Genomic DNA, 15,336 nt, shown 5'->3' on the forward strand with positions numbered 1-15,336 from the left:
CATTTACGCAAAACTCTTTTCATCCTTAGAGGCCTTAGACCTCCTCCCTCTGGACCCCTTGAACAGATACAGTGGGACTTTTTTCAACTGCCACTTAGTATGAGTTGTCAGTATGTTCTTAGTATATGTATGTTTTCCAGGAGGGTCAAAGCCATCCCCTCTCACAGGCTGGTGCCCTCACAGTGGCAAAGAAACTGTTAGAAAATGCTTCCCACTTGAGGTACACCTTCCACAATCTTCAGTGATCAAGACACCTCTTCACTGGGCAAATCATACCACTCTTAATGAAAACCTTGCAAACTTCTTGGAATTATCACCGTCCCTATCACCCTCAATCACGATTGAGAGAACAAATGGGAAAACTGTATTCAAGCAGAACAAGTATTATTTACATGGAACTACATAAACTGAGGAGGACGCTCTAATGTTTTGTTTTTCCAGATTTAAGGAGACCTTTTCTCTTAAGCTATCTATGACATACAGCAACTTGGTAAAGTATATCTTTGTGAACAAAGATGAAACATTTTCTTTTTCTCCTTACCTGATCCCTCCAGAATTCAGAAACGCTCAGTGAATGTTCTTATTTTCATGACAATATATTTGTCTGCATAAGTTCAGTAAGAATCTGTTCTCCTAGTAACAGGACGCAATTGGAAACAGTGGCTGTATCACCATGGCTTTGACTGCAATGTCATATTTGAGAGAGATGATCATAGACTCAGATATGACTAGACAGCTTCAAGCAACTGCTTGGAAAAAATGAACCTGGTACCTTGCTTAAAGGTTTCAGCAAAGGTGTCTTAAAAAATACTTTATAGGACTTCCCTGGTGGCGCAGTGGTTGAGAGTCCGCCTGCCGATGCAGGGGACACGGGTTCATGCCCCGGTCCAGGAGGATCCCACATGCCGTGGAGCGGCTGGGCCCGTGAGCCATGGCCACTGAGCCTGCGCGTCTGGAGCCTGTGCTCCTCAACGGGAGAGGCCACAACAGTGAGAGGCCCGCGTACCGAAAAAAAATAAAATAAAATAAATAATAATAATTTATATGGTCAATCATTACTCTTGCTTCACTTTCATAAATAACTAGGCCAAGTCATATATAAACAAATTAATTTTACTGTGATTATATTTGGTGAAAAATGGGGGTAACTGTAGAGAGAAAAATTGTTTGCAGCTTTGTAGATATTAGATTCTAGTCCTGTTAACTATCTGTGAGGTTTTGTTAGATACCTGCAAACTTGGATCTTGAATTCTTTTAGTTGCCTCAAATATCTGGCTATGACTCACCAAACTAATGTTTCCAATTTTCTCCTACACTTCTGATCTGGAATCACTAAGAACAAAGGCAGACCTACAGCTCCACCAAGTACCTTGAAGGAAAGGACCTCACCAAGTACTCCTGACCACTGACATTGCTGCAAAACTAGAAAGTATCGATACACATCTCACAGTTCAGGAAGACTCCATCTGACACCTGGTCCTATACAAATGCTGGAGACCACTGAATCAAACTGAGGAGTAGAGAAGTAGCTGACAAGAATGTAGGTAGATTGCTTCCGCTCAAGATGCTAGATCAAAACTTCCTCCTTTAGCTAAACATGAAGCGCTTTCCTCTTTTCTTTCTTTCCTTCATTCTGTCTCTGTCCCGGGAAGATAATGCTGTCATTTCTATCTTCCAGGCATTGCTAAGGGGGTGGGGGGGTAACCTCTAGAATTTAGGTTGCCTCTTTATTGCAGGCTAGGATACTGTCTTTTCATATGTGCTAAAAACCTGACTGACCCCTGGCTGGAATGGGTAAACAAAGCAGTCGCTGTGAATGAATCCATTCATCGCACCTCCTAACAGGAATGGGTTGTGCCCTGACAGGTCTCGTGTTTGTCTATGGTGGTTGTCGTTCTCCTTGGGCCTACGAATGCCTAGATGGCTGGCTCCAAGCTGGGCTATGCCTCTTAGGCTATCTAACTGTGTCCCTAAGGGTTCCAGAAAGGGCCTACCAGGAGGCATTCATGCTTCAAGAGCTGCTTCCTTTGGCAGGGCTCTACTTCCCTGGTTAGGAGTTAACACAAATGAGAATATGATCAGGAACATTTCCTTAACTCTTGGAGACATTGCAGATTCCTTTACAAAGATACTAGCTGTTCAACAAAACCCTTGGACTCTCACACCAAGCTTGTTTATGATATTAGGATAGCTCTTGATCATCTCCTGGCTGACCAAAGAGGTGTCTGTGCTGCACTGTACTTGCTGTACCTGGATTGACACTTCTGGGGAAGTTGAAACTCAGTTATGTAAAATCAATGAGTAAACCACTTGGCTTAAAAGGGTGTCTCCTTCAGCAGGGTCTTTGTTTGATTGATTTAGATCTTGGGGACCATGGCTCTGAAGTACACTCCAAACACTGGGAACTATTCTGCTTATAATTATCATAGTAGTCTCACTGGTGCATTGTATCCTCTCAAAAGTTTCAGATGCTGGTTTGCAGCCACTGACCAGTAGGAAAATGATCTCCTTAAGATGAGAACATCAGAAAAGAAGCAACAAGAATGACCAACTTAAAAATTGTGGATCTGAATAAAAACCATACGATCATCTCAATAGATGCAGAAAAAACATTGGACAAAATTCAACACCCATTTATGATAAAAACTCTCCAGAAAGTGGGCATAGAAGGAACCTATCTCAAAATAATGAAGGCCATATACAACAAACCCACAGCAAACATCATTCTCAATGGTGAAAAACTGAAAGCATTTCCTCTGAGATCAGGAACAAGACAAGGATGATCGCTCTTGCCACTATTATTCAACATAGATTTGGAAGTCCTAGCCATGGCAATCAGAAAAGAAAAGAAATAAAAGGAATACAAATTGGAAAAGAAGAAGTAAAGCTGTCACTGTTTGCAGATGACATGATACTATACATAGAGAATCTGAAAGATGCCATCAGAAAACTACTAGGGCTAATCACTGAATTTGGTAAAGTTCCAGGGTACAAAATTAATGCACAGAAATCTCTTGCATTCCTATACACTAACAATGAAAGATCAAAAAGAGAAATTAAGGAAACAATCCCATTCACCCCTGCAACAGAAAGAATAAAACACCTAGGAATAAACCTACCTAGGGAGGTAAAAGACCTGTACTCAGAAAACTATAAGACACTGATGAAAGAAATCAAAGATGACACAAACAGATGGGGAGAAATACCATATTCTTGGATTGGAAGAATCAATATTGTGAAAATGACTATATTACCCAAAGCAATCTACAGATTCAGTGCAATCTCTATCAAATTACCAATAGCATTTTTTATAGAACTAGAACAAAAAAATCTTAAAATTTGTATGGAGACACAAAAGACCCCGAATAGCCAAAGCAATCTTGAGGGAATAAAACGGAGCTGAAGGAATCAGACTCCCTGACTTCAGACTATACTACAAGGCTACAGTCATCAAGACTATATGGTACTGGCACAAAAACAGAAATATAGATCAATGGACAGGATAGAAAGCCCAGAGATAAACCCACGCACCTATGGTCAACTAATAAGGGAGGCAAGGATATACAATGGAGAAACGACAGTCTCTTCAATGAGTGGTGCTGGGAAAACTGGACAGCTATACGTAAAAGAATGAAATTAGAACACTCCCTAACACCATACAAAAAAATAAACTCAAAATTGATTAAAGACCCAAATGTAAGACCGGCCACTATAAAACTCTTAGAGAAAAACATAGGAAGAACACTCTTTAACATAAATCACAGCAAGTTCTTTTTTGACCCACCTCCTAGAGTAATGGAAATAAAACCAAAAATAAACAAATGGGACTTAATGAAACTTAAAAGCTTTTGCACAGCAAAGGAAACTACAAACAAGATGAAAAGACAACCCTCAGAAAGGGAGAAAACATTTGCAAATGAATCAACAGACAAAGGATTAATCTCCAAAATATATAAACAGCTCATGCAGCTCTGTATTAAAAAAACAAACAACCCAATCCAAAAATAGGCAGAAGACCTAAATAGACATTTCTCCAAAGAAGACATACAGATGGCCAAGAAGCACATGAAAAGCTGCTCAACATCACTAATTATTAGAGAAATGCAAATCAAAACTACAATGAGGTATCACCTCACACCAGTTAGAATGGGCATCATCAGAAAAGCTACAAACAACAAATGCTGGAGAGGATGTGGAGAAAAGGGGACCCTCGTGCACTGTTGGTGGGAATGTAAATTGATACAGCCACTATGGAGAACAATATGGAGATTACTTAAAAAACTAAAAATAGAATTACCATATGACCTAGCAATTCCACTACTGGACATATGCCCAGAGAAAACCATAATTCAAAAAGAGTCATGTACCACAATGATCACTGCACCACTATTTACAATAGCCAGGACATGGAAGCAACCTAAGTGTTCATCGACAGACGAATGGATAAAGAAGATGTGGCACATATATACAATGGAATATTACTCAGCCATAAAAAGGAATGAAATTGAGTTATTTGTAGTGAGGTGGATGGACCTAGAGTCTGTCATACAGAGTGAAGTAAGTCAGAAAGAGAAAAATAAACATCGTATGTTAATGCATATATGTGGAATCTAGAAAAATGGTACAGATGAACCGGTTTGCAAGGCAGAAATAGAGTCACATATGTAGAGAACAAATATATGGACACCAAGGGGGGAAAGTGGGAGGGGGCTGTAGTGGTGTGAATTGGGAGATTTGGATTGACATATATACAGTAATATGTATAAAATAGATAAGTAATAAAAAGAAAACAAGGTCCTACTGTATAGCACAGGGAACTATATTCAATAGTCTGTGATAAACCATAATGGAAAAGAATATGAAAAATAATGTATATATATGTATAACTGAATCACTGTGCTGTACAACAGAAATTAACACAACATTGTAAATCAACTATACTTTGATTAAAAAAAAAGACTGAATGCACAAAAAAAAAGAAAGAAAAGATATACACACCCCAGTGTTCATAGCAGCATTATTTACAATAGCCCAGATATGGAAACAATCTAAGTTTCCATCAACAGACGAATGGATAAAGAAGATGTGGTATAAAAGGGGAAACATGGCAGAGAGGGATAAATTAGGAGCTTGGGATCAACATACACACACTACCACATATAAAAGAGATAACCAACAAGGACCTACTATATAGCACAGGGAACTATACTCAATATTTTCTAATAACCTATATGGAAAATGAATCGGAAAAAGAATGAATATATGTGTATGTATAACTGAATCACTATGCTGTACACCTGAAACTAACACAACATTGTAAATCAACTATACTCCAATAAAATTTTTAAAAAAAGAAAAAAAAATTGTGGATCTGAAATTTTGGCCTGTGAATACCACCAGGGTTTAGCAAAAACATCATGACCTATGATTATCCCACCAAAGATCGGCAAAGCTGCAAAGCAATCGCTGAGAGTAATGCTAACGCCTTAAATTTTGATCATATTTCTCAGTTAGGCTGATATCCGATCAAAATGGGGTAATTGTTAAAGAGAAAAAACACAGTCCCAAAATGGTGTTACATGTGCAAACTTGGTAGCAAATGCAGATTTAATACCTAACCTAATTGCAGTTCAACCTTCTCCAGAAATGTACCAGTCTAGAATTTGCTGGTCTGCACCAGTGAGGTACTTTGCCATACAGGCCCTCTGCAAGCCCTGAGGAAGAAGGGAAAATATGCATGATCAACCCTAATATCATCACCCTTCCCACAAAAAAAGGAAGTCCTGGCTTCAAAATCCTTTCTTTTCTTTTGTTAATAGCTCGCTTACCCCATCCTTCTTCCTATATAAACCTTCCATTTTGTACAACCCCTAGGAGCATCCTTCTAGTTGCTAGATGGGATGCTGCCCGATTCCTGAGTCACCTAACAAAGCCAATTAGATTCTCAAATTTACTAGGTTGAATTTTTTAACAATACTCAAATATTGTATCTCTCTCTCTCTTCCCATTTTTATGTTGGTTATTTATGTCAATTATATCAATTTTTTGTGACAATATTGTCCATTTTCATTGACCTAAAACCACTGAATCTTTCAAATTCTTCACTATCCTTTACTCTGTATATAAATGTAGCTAAACATTCTGATTTTTCCATAACACGCCTTTTACGCATATTCCTTGTAATCCATTCCCTAAGTCGCTACTGTGGTACAGGCTTTCAAAACCCTTTGCAGTGTGATTACAAAAGCCTTAGTGACTCCCAACCCAGTCTTCCTACTTTCAGTTCCTACTTTCAATATCTTATTAAGAGGTTAATCATCTTATAAACGTACTGAGTTTAATTGACTATAATAGATTTTTAATTCCCATTCTTCATGTGTCTTGGTTAAAAGATTGCTTTGTGTCCCACTATGTGAATCCTTCAAAACATGGTTGGCCTAAAAGAATCACCTGTTTTGCAACTTCTGAATCTACAGTCAGCCCTTGGTGTATGAAGGGCTTTGGTTCCAGGACCCCCATTCAGATGCCAAAGTCCCTGGATGCTCAAGTCTCTTATAAAATGGCATAGTACAATCGGCCCTCTATATCCACTGGTTAAACCAATGCCTCATCTGTGGATTCAAACAACCACGGATTGAAATTTGATCTGCAGTTGGTTGAATCCTTGGATATAAAACTCATAGAAATGGAGGGCCACCTGCATACTTACTGAAAAATATCTGCATATAAGTGGCCCCATGCAGTTCAAACCCATGTTGTTCAGGGGTCAGCTATATTCAAATCCAGAGCAAAGGTGTGTCTGAATTTTGATGCTCCTCTGTTAATTTTTAGGGCGTCTCTAAAGTGGGGGGCTCCTTCACGTCTTGCTGCTACTAGAGGAATGTTGAAGCTTCTGTTTTCTTTAGAAATGCAAATTAAAATGTAAAAACATAACCTCCTTTTGATACAATCCTAAGATTGCCCCTGGGCCAAACAGAAATGAATACCTTGACCTTAGTAACCTGAGAGCTAAGGGAAGCTAGGAGATTCACATCTATCTGAAGATACTGAATTCTGGTTCTGAACAAGAGAAGGATAATCCTATTACATTTACACAGTTTGCAGTAGACTTTGAAATTCATATTAACATTCCTGAAGGCGAACATAGTTCTGTAACTAAGAGCCACGCAGTCAGAAGAGAAAATTATTGCTCCTAGTTTAGCAAATAACTGCATTCCTCAAACGGAAAAAAAAAAAAAAATCCTTCCCATCCCCACTCCTCATCAGGAAAATACCTGCCGGTGATGTGGGTAGCGGGGAGGTGGACAGAGGAGTTACTCTGTGGTTTGCATTATAACTTACTATGTTAAAAACGGAAAGGCTGGCATGAGACAACATCTCTGAACCTTATTTCACATTATGTCACTAAAGCATCATGCCTTAGGTCACTCACTTCCTTTAATATTTATTCTAATTTATTGCCAATTTTTGAAAAATGTACAGATTTTACCTGCAGCAACCATGAAAGCCACGAAGCTAATCCTACCCTAAAACATGCAAAGGAGATGAAAAATAACTCTCAGAATCATTATTCACTTATTAAAATGCAATCTGTGCTATAAGTCCCACACTTTACTCTCTAAACCAATGCCTATGGTATTGTAAAACCTATTCTTTTGTTAAAATCTAAGGATATTTTCACTTAGAGAGTTGCCCTACGTTGTTAATTTAATTTCTACACTCTAACCTGATCTTTCTTTTATTTTCACACTTTAAAAAATTATATTTAGAAGAGATTTTTTGAAGTTCCTTAAAATATTTATAACGAATAATTTTGGTATCAGGGACTGACTAGTAAGATAAATTAGCAAAGAACATTATGTCCTCCAATTGGTTTTTCTAATGTTTAAGTCAGAACTGGTTAGAAATCCCTCCAAGAATGATATTTGATACAAAGAATAATGGGGTCTGATCTTTTTTCCTATGAGATGAGCACTCAGTTATCAAAAATGAAAACACAAAAGTTATTGATAATAGTGTTTCTCATTGCCTAGATTGTAAACCCTAGTACTTTGATTTGGGGTCACAAATGGTGTCATGCACTCCTTTCTTGAAATAGACTGGAAAGATATCACCAAATATATTTGCTCATTTAAGAAACAGTTACAGGGCTTTCCTGGTGGCAGAGTGGGTAAGAATCCGCCTGCCAAGGCGGCATACACGGGTTCGAGCCCTGGTCCAGGAAGATCTCACATGCGCAGAGCAACTAAGCCCGTGTGCCACAACTACTGGGCCTGCGCTCCAGAGCCTACAAGCCACAACTACTGAGCTCGCGGGCCACAACTACTGAAGCCTGCATGCCTAGAACCCATGCTCCTCAACAAGAGAAGCCACCGCAGTGAGAAGCCCGTGCACCGCACTGAAGAGTAGCCCCTGCTTGCTGCAACTAGAGAAAGCCCGCGGCCTCCAACGAAGACCCACTGCAGCCATAAATAAATAAATAAATAAATAAATAAAAATTTATTAAAAGAAAGAAAGGAACAGTTACATCTATGGACAGAGTTCTGGAGGTAGCTAGAGTTACTCCTGATTCTCCTGGAAATGCCCACAGTTCATAGCTATGTAACTCATTTTTGTTCAAATCTTGAAGCAAATGGAAGAAGTTACCTTTCCCCTCTCCCTCCCTCACCAAATATGGAGATGACAGTGATTGTCTTTGTCTTAGACTATTGCTCAGTCTAGTTGAATCCTGTATGTTTTTTCCCTCTCTGAATCCACTGAAACGACTTCTTGCTGGATCTATATAGATGAATATGACAGAAAATAAACTTGTGCAACTTCTAAGGTTAAATGACTATGACTGCCTCCATGTGGAGAATAAAAAGTCCAATCATCCAGACTCTTAAAATGCAAGGATACGGGCTTCCCTGGTGGCGCAGTGGTTGAGAGTTCGCCTGCCAACGCAGGGGATACGGGTTCGTGCCCCGGTCCGGGAAGATCCCACATGCCGCGGAGTGGCTGGGCCCGTGGGCCATGGATGCTGGGCCTGTGCGTCCGGAGCCTGTTGCTCCGCAGCGGGAGAGGCCACAACGGCGAGAGGCCCGCGTACCGAAAAAAAAAAAAAAAAATGCAAAGATACTTGTAAACTTAACTTCTTCCTATTTTTAACTCCCTGCCTTTTAAAAATAAAAGTAATCCAGAACTTATTCTGAAAGTGGATGACTTTGCCCAATTTTTTTTTTTTCTGGAAGAGCACCTTTTAAAGAGATCTCTTGATTAAGAGGTACAGACTGCCACCAATAACGTAAATAAGTCATGGGGATGTAATGTACACATAGGGAATATAGTCAATAATATTGTAACAACTTTGTATGGTGATGGATGGTAACTGGTCTTATTGCTGTGATCATTTCATAGTGAATAAAAATATCAGATCACTATGTTGTACACCTGAGACATACAATACTGTATGTTAATTATAACTCAACTTAAAAGATAAAGCGATCCTTTGAATGAAAAGAAACACACAGATTCCATCAAAACTATTGTGGAAGAAGCCTGTGCCTCTCACAGTAACAAAAACCAATTTAAGGAAGAACGAAAAGATTTGACAGAAGATTTGAGATCTTCCTCCTTTGGTCCACATAAACATTGTTCAGTGAGAACAAACCAAAAAAAGAATGCAGGTACTTCCTGGAAGTCAAGGATATCTCAGGCAGCACAATTTTGATCTCCGGCACCTACTCTGTATCCATTACAGTGTCATAGATGTCAAGTCTCTCCGCTAGGATAGAGTATACGCATAGACTTTTGAATGAGAGGAAAGCACTACCCTAAAGAAAATTACTGGCAAGTCCATTAAGTCAGTTTTAAAGTAGCCACTGTTGAGTAGCAAAACAAGAATTAGATCATATCCATAGACAAATTCACTCCCCCGGCATCCTCACTTTGTCTTGTTTCAGTACTGATAGTCTACCCTATGAAGGGCAGCTACATCAAAGTATGTTGCAATATTTAAGTTTCTTCCTCTTATATTTTCATTTGCCATAGAAGCTGAGCTATCATCCCTTCTTAATTCAGATAAAGTACAAGAAGCTGTGCAGAGAGAATACTCAGCTCTCCCTGAAGGATGGTACAGTTAGGACGATGGAACCCAAATTCCCATTTCCTTGAAGATGGTATAAATGCTTAGTGACAGCTGTAATTCTACCTGCCCTTCCATGTTCTTTTCTTTTTCTTCTTTTTTGATTACAAAAGTATTAAAGTATTATATAAATGTATTCTTACTGTAAGTCAATTAACCAGGTCAGCAATATAAACACAATGAGATAAAACAAGGAGCACTTCTGTCTGGGGCAGTTTAATGGCTTAGAAATTATAAAAGACCTTTCTAATGAAAAAGGAAAAAAAAAAACTGGATCAAATATATATCTTCTAAATGGATTGCTGGGCTGGCCCACAGGAAAGGAACCCATAAAGCACAAAACGAAGTAAGAACTTGGGATGCAAGGTAAGCAAGAGAGACAACCTTTATCCTCAGGGTTTCTATTAAATTTTGGAGAACCAAGTTTCCACTTTCATCACTTCAAGAACTGTTATGGAGAACCTCATAAAATACCCCATACTAGAAGTGATGACCACAAAGGCTGGTCCTTAGCATAAGGGTAGACTGGAAATAGACAGGCCAAGTAACATGTCTTGGCAAGACCACTTACATGTCTACAATTTAACATTGGGTAGTGAGAGGACCAAAATCTCTTGTGAGAATTAATAATCCCAAACTGGCCTGAATTCATGCCTCCCTCTGTGATTTAAAAAATCCTGGGGCTTCCCTGGTGGCACAGTGGTTGAGAGTCCGCCTGCCAATGCAGGGGACACGGGTTCGTGCCCCGGTCCAGGAGGATCCCACATGCCGCGGAGCAGCTGGGCCCGTGAACCATGGCTGCTGAGCCTGCGCGTCCGGAGCCCGGGCTCCTCAATGGGAGAGGCCACAACAGTGAGAGGCCCGCGTACCGCAAAAAAAAAAAAAATCCTGAAATAGAAATTTAAATGGAAAGTGTTTCCAGCTTGCTCGGGCTTCCATGGGACTGAAGGGTGTAAAAGCTGCCTGACCAGAATGCCCAAGCAGGGGGAGGAAGGGACTGAGGGTCTCCTAATTCCTTCTTCAGACTTTCCTTTGACCCTCCTGACTTCAGTATAGCCCCTTGCCTCCACTCTCCTCTGCCTGTTGTCCTAAGTCCACGACCTCTCTGGTTCTAACATCCACAGAGAATAAACCTCCAGGCTCCCACAAAAATAGCAATAGGTCGGAGCCTGACTCTGCAAGGTGAAGGGCTGGGTGTGGAGAGTGTTCACTGCTCTTTAGTCAGACTCTCAAAAGCTCCTGATTTTTCTCCCATCCCCTATACACGCGCGCGCTCACACGCGCACACACACACAGCCCGCACACACACACAGCCCGCACACACACACAGCCTTGCCCACTTCCTTTTGCAGAGGTGGTGCCTTTCCAGAGTTGTCCAGGCCAAATCATCTTGTTTCTCTTCAGCCTCTACACCTTCAACTGCGCCAACACTTAGGTATAATCCTGCTCTGCAAAGTACTTTCCCTATATCTCCATCCACTTTCTACATCATACAGTATGGTTGAGGTTACAGATGGCCCTAATTTACTTGAAGGTGAGCTTATTGCGCTCCTTGTTTTTAGGAACAATTTTATAAAGGGGATCTCATTGAAGGTTACTTTTTTGTTACTCTTTCATGTTTTCCGTGCTGGTTTTGAAGTAATTTTAGAGAAAAGATGGGAGTAGAAATATCTTGGCTCCACTGTCTTAAAATTGGAGACCCATCTTACTGCTTTAAAAGTGTAAATTTCCCAACAAGTAAACACAAGGAATTCTCTAATGGTGGAGTCTAACTTGGGGAAAACTCAGGTATCTACTTTGCCTACTTTAAAGGATGATCTGGTCTCCAGCCGGAATCCATTTAAAATACTTCTAAGACAGATAGAATAAGTTACCGTTATAGGATAAGATTCCACACAGTTGAGGAGCAATGTCTCTGCAGAAGGTACTAAATGGCTTTGCAGTGAAAACAAACCGTAATGATACTCTAGTATCACAGAGCATCAGAGTCCAGGTCAACATATAGAGTTAAGTTGTGCCCTGCACAAAGGTACCATTTTTAAAAGACTATTTATGTAGATTTTGCTGATCTAGATATTTTATAGCAACTCTGCAGCAGAAAGCAAGCACAAGTCTTGTAATAACAAGATTATATTATTATAATTTTCTGACATATGGAAGTAAAACGTTTTCAGGAAGTGGTCCCTTCTTGTAAATTACAGAATCACTGTATAGCCTCCTAGCAGCCCTGAATCAACTACCTTGCAAATCAAATTCACATTTGCAAATGTTCCCACAGGGACATCATTTCCAAGGCGTAACTATTATGGACTGAATTCTAACCCCCAAAATTCATATGCTGGAACCCTGACCCCAAATATTAATGTACTTGGAGAAAATAAAGACGGCAGAAGCAGTCTGCTCTAACCTGGCAAGGCCAGCAATATACTCTCACTGTCCTTCCTCGAGGGCCTATCAACTTCTAGCCCTATTTCATATATTAGTTTGCAGGGATCTGATCACTTTTCCTTCAACAACATATCACATTGGCCTTTACGCTGGTGACTATCTTGATGGGACCTAGTGAGCAAGAAGAAACAACTACCCTGGACTCATTGGTAAGACATCTTCATGTCAGAGAGCGGGAAATAAAAAACTTGAGAAAATTCAGTAGCCTTCGACCCCAGTGACATGTCTAAAGGTCCAGTGGTGTGAGGCATGTTGAGATATCGCTTCTACGGAGAAGACAGGTTGTTACATCTGGCCCCTCCTACAACCAAAATAAAGACACAACATCTATCGTACTTCTTCGGATTCCAGGCAACATAGTCCTCATTTGGGTGTGTATTCACTCTAGCCCATTTGCCAGGGGATCTGAAAAGCTGCTAGTTTTGAGTGGGATCCAGAAAAGAAAAGGCTCTGTAACAGCTCCAGACTGCTCTGCCACTTGGGGCACAGAATCCAGCAGATTCAATGGTGCTTGAAGTGTCAGTGGCAGACAGGGATGCTGACTGGCAGGTTCCTATAGGTCAATTGCAGTTTAGGTCCTTAGGACTGTGGAGCAAAGCCCTGCCATCCTCTGCAGGTAGCTTTACTCCATTTGAGGGACAGCTACAGCCTTAGTAGAGGCTGAATGCTTAACCATGGGCCACCAGAGTTACCATGCAAACTCGATATTATCTGACCCTTCAAGCCACAAGGTAGGGCATACACGGCAGCACTCCATCATCAAATGGAAGTGGTATATGTGTGACTGAACCCAAGTAGGCCCTGAAGGCATAATAAGTTACATGAAGAAGTAGCCCAACTGCCCATGGTCCCCACTCCTGCTAAGCTACCTTCTCTCTCCCAGCCTGCACATATGTCCTCTTAGGGAGTCTCCCACAGTCAGCTGACAGAGGCAAAGAAGACTTGGGGCTGGTTTACAGATGGTTCTGCATGATATGTGGGCACAACCCCTAAATGGGCAGCTGCAACACTATAGCCCTTTTCTGAGATATCCCTGAAATACAGAGGGGAAGGGAAGCCTTCCCAGTGAATAGAACTTCAAGCAGTAAACCTGGTTGTTCACTTTGTTAAGAAGGAGAAATGGCCAGATGTGGGATCATGTACAGATCCACAGGCTGCGACCAATGATTTTGCTGGATGGTCAAGGACTTAGAAGGAACATGACTGGAAAACTGGTGACAAGGAAATTTAGGGAAGTGGTACGTGGAAAGACTTTTCTGAATGGCCAAAAATGTGAACATATTTGGGTCCCATGTGAATGCTCCCTAAAATGTGACCTGGATTGAGGAGGATTTTAATAATCCAGTGGATAGGATGACCCATTCTGTGGATACCAGTCAGCCTCTGTCCTCAGCTACCCCTGGCACTGTCCAATGAGCTCATGCACAAAGTGGCCATGGTGGTAGGAAGGAAGGTTATGCATGGGCTCAGCACCGTGGACTTCCATTTACCCAGCGCGACCTGGCTGCAACCACATCTGAGTGCCCAGTCTGCCAGCAGCAGGGGCCAATGCTGAGTCCCCAGTATGGCGTCATTCCCCGTGGTGATCAGCCAGCTAGACGGTGGCAGGTTGATTACATTGGACTACTTCCATCATGAAGGTGCAGTGTTCTGTTCTTACCAGAATAGGTACTTACTCAAATAGGATAAGGATTTGCCTTTCCTGCACACGATGCTTCTAGCAAAATTACCTACCATTCATAGACTTACATAATGCCTTGTCCATAGTCATGGTATTCCACACAACACTGCTTCTGATAAAGGAACGCAGTTCACAGCAAGTGACATGTGGCAATGGACCCATGCTCATTGAATTCATGGTCTTACCATGTTCCCCACCATCCTGAAGCAGCTGGCTTGATAAGATGGTGAAAAGGTCTTCTGAAGACTCATTTAGAGTACCAATTAGGTGGCAATACCTAGCAGGGTTGGGAAAAAGTTTTCCAGAAGCATCCAATATATGGTGTTTTCCCTCCCATAGCCAGGATTCACAGGCCCAGGGGTCAAGGGTGGGAATGAGAATGGCACAACTTCTTATTACCCATAGTGATCCACTAGTAAAATGTTTGCTTTCTTTTCCTCTGCAGTCTTATGCTCTGCTACCCTATAAGCCCTTATTTCCAAAGGGAGGAATGCTTCCACTAAAAACACAGCAATGATTCCATTGAACTAGAAGTTAAAACTGCCACCCGCCCACACTGGGCTTCTTATGCCTGTGAATCAACAAAGAAGGGAGTTACTGTGCTCGCTGGGATGACTGATCCTGATTAATACAATAACCTATCCAACAGGAAGAAAAACAATTCTCAATATGCCTTTTAGTTGAAGTATGAGACCAGCGATATGCAGTTGGTCCTACAAGGTCTGATTTTGCTACATACATCCCTTTAGTAACAGACTGGTCAGATTTTTAAGAATAAAGCACTTCTTCTCATTCCGCACTTTGGTCTGAGTGCTCCCTGGTTGCAAACTGTCTTTTTGGTGTGTGCACAATAAACTTCTACTAATTAAAAAAAAGAATAAATAAAATGAAAAAAAAAAGAATAAAGCACTTTTTATCAAACCTCAAATCATTGGCATCTAGATTATGAATGAAACAAAACAGTGAGCAATCTGATGAGTTTCTGAGTGGTTTTCAGAGATTTCAAAATGCCACACCTTCTAGACATTGATGATAAACGGCACTTTTACTCAGATCCAGAAGCCTATGCACAGCATCTTCCAGA

General features: G+C 40.8%; 1 protein-coding gene across 2 annotated transcripts in view; it reads right to left on the bottom strand.

The window, feature by feature from the left end:
• Positions 1–15,336, bottom strand: part of THSD7B (thrombospondin type 1 domain containing 7B) — a 1,218,744-nt gene that overhangs the window by 345,465 nt on the left and 857,943 nt on the right. The window lies entirely within an intron of this gene.

Source organism: Globicephala melas, chromosome 7 (assembly GCF_963455315.2).
Source record: "Globicephala melas chromosome 7, mGloMel1.2, whole genome shotgun sequence".
NCBI lineage: Eukaryota > Metazoa > Chordata > Mammalia > Artiodactyla > Delphinidae > Globicephala > Globicephala melas.